Below are 2,935 nucleotides of genomic sequence, written 5' to 3' on the forward strand. Positions count from 1 at the left end.
CTCCGACGAGCTCTCCGGCGATCCTCGATATCCCGCCCACCGTTGACTTTTTCCCCCGAGGTGCTAAATCGACTAAGTCCCGAATCTGCAGTAATTTTCATGCCATGTTCGCCATGCTGTATCTCTGTATCCGTAGCTCCGTTTCGTGCGTGTAATATGTCAAATTGTTCGCCTCGACGAGTACATCATTTCATTCCATTGCATCATATTCATTTGAGGTCATCTTGATTCCTGAATCATCCTTGTAAGAGTGCTTCATAATATTTTCTGCTGTCTGTTATCAAAACGAGCTCTTTTGTCATTTTTGTCATGATTGATGTGTGCATCCTATGAGGTTGATGTCTTCATGTGTTTTGATCTATGCTATGTCTTATTTACAGTGGTGTATGCCATGTATTTTTGTGATCAATGTGGTGACAAGCACAAGCATGCAAACTAGGCATCGTGATGTTACTGATTTTAGTCCCTGTTCTGCTGTTATTTTGATGCCATGTAAACTTGATGCTATAGAGAGATCCATGCATATTTTGAGATACTTCAGTAAGGGTGTTTTGAACATATGGTTATGCTCTATCCATCCCTTCCCTTTGTTGCATTTATGGAGTAGTCTAGCATGTCATTTGAGTGCTCTACTTTTGCTTCAAAATGTTTCCTGGCAGATTGTTTACATGTTATTCAATTTAGCCAAGGTTGCTATAGTTGATCCTTGCATTCTATGACTTGTTCTTGACTTGGTTTGTTTCACAAACATGCCTTCTTAATGATCCTATGCTTATATTGTCATGCAATGACTTGTGGTGAGTGAATCGAGCTTGTTAAGTAGTGTTCATGATGTTGCTGTTTTGCTAGGCTGAATCTGTTATTTCGTGATGCTATATAAACATGTTGCTATTAATCATTCTATGCATAATCTGGAGATGTTCTATAAACATGTTTTGATCTACATGTCATCCTCTATCCATCCATGCCCATGGTTGCATTTATAGGTTGTTGTAGCTTGTTCATATCTTGCTCCAAAGTTGCTTCATAATGTTGCTGTCAGCCTATTAACATTAAGTTCACTTGTTGTCATGTGTTTTCCTAGTGTTCCATGTACCCTATGACCTTGCTATTGCCATGCTTAGCTTCACAAACATGTCTTCTTACTGTTGGTTGCCTTGCCATGCATGTTTTGCTCTGTAGTGAGCTGCACAAACTCATCTACATGCCTTCATAATTCTGTTCCTGCCATGTATGAATATGTATTATAGCTTGCTATGTTTACGTGGGTGCCATCATATTTTCTGATCCTTTTTGGCTTATGGTCAGTAAGGGACTCTTGTTCTATGCTTTGAGTAGAATCATGCCATGCCTTTGTTTGTCATTATAAGTTCTTGTAACATGTTGTTTGATAGCTCTAAACATTGCATCATGATGTTATTTTCTGCAAAGTCTGAATTGTTATAACTTGGAATCTTATCATGGGTGTTTGAGTATGTTCTAGTGATTTCTAGAGATGGCTCAGTGTTCATGTTTTGTAATGCTTTACCTGTACATCATGCCCATGTCTTTTGTTCTCATGTTGGGGTGCTGTAGCATATTGTTTTGATGCTTGCAATATGCCTAGTTGCTGTTTTGGACAGATTGTTGCTATAACTTGTATAGTGTGCATGTGTTGAACCGTTGCTCCGTTTTGAGTGTGCTCTATATGGAACTTGCTTGATTTTGCGTATAGTTTCATATTATCATGTTGAATCCATGTTTTGAGGTGTTTGCTTGATGTTTGGGTGCATTTCGCATCAATGCCATGTTTAACTTGTTTTGCTCATATCTTCTGGGCCGTAGCTCCGAACTAAATGAACTTTATATGTAACTTGACTAGAATCTCGTGTAGATCATCCTTGTGCATCTTAACTTGTTGTTTAACAACTTGAACATAAGGTTTATTCAGATCTGGACCAATTTCGAAATATGCATAGGAGGACTTACCGGAATTGTTATATGTTGTTCCCGGCCTCATTTAAACTTGCTTTGATGTGTTACTCTTGTTTGCATCATCTCTTGCCATGAGTAGCTTCATGTAGCTTTGTCATGCATCATGCTTGTTGTGCATCATGTCGTGTTCTTGTGTGGTGTGTTTACCTTGTTGTGTGCTTCTTCTTGTTAGTTCCTGTTTCGTTGCGATCGTGAGGATTCGTTCGTCTACGCTTGGTTCGGCTTCATCCGTTCGTCTTCTTCATGGACACGTTCTTCTTCCTTGCGGGATTTCAGGCAAGATGACCGCTACCCTGGATCTCACTACTATCATTGCTATGCTAGTTGCTTCGTTCTATCGCTATGCTGCGTTACCTATCTTTTGCTCATCAAGCCATCCCATATTGCCATGAACCTCTAACCTTTGACACCTTTCCTATGCAAACCGTTGTTTGGCTATGTTACCGCTTTGCTCAGCCCCTCTTATAGCGTTGCTAGTTGCAGGTGAAGTTGAAGATTTCTCCATGGTGGACAGGATTTTGGTTGGGATATCACAATATCTCTTATATTATTAATGCATCTATATACTTGGTAAAGGGTGGAAGACTCGGCCTTTTGCCTGGTGTTTTGTTCCACTCTTGCCGCCCTAGTTTCCGTCATACCGGTGTTATGTTCCCGGATTTTGCATTCCTTACGCGGTCGGGTGATTTATGGGACCCCCTTGACAGTTCGCTTTGAATAAATCTCCTCCAGCAAGGCCCAACCTTGGTTTTACCATTTGCCTCACCTAGCCCTTTTTCCCTTGGGAGTCGCATTCTCGAGGGTCTTCTTTATATTATCCCCCTGGGCCAGTGCTCGTCGTGAGTGTTGGTCCAACCTGTCAACCGCCGGTGGCCACCAGGGGCAACTCTGGGCTGGCCTACCGGAAGTTTGGACAATCCAGTGTGCCCTGAGAATGAGATATGTGCAGCTCCTATCGGGA

The sequence above is a fragment of the Triticum aestivum genome, chromosome 3B (assembly GCF_018294505.1).
Source record: "Triticum aestivum cultivar Chinese Spring chromosome 3B, IWGSC CS RefSeq v2.1, whole genome shotgun sequence".
NCBI lineage: Eukaryota > Viridiplantae > Streptophyta > Magnoliopsida > Poales > Poaceae > Triticum > Triticum aestivum.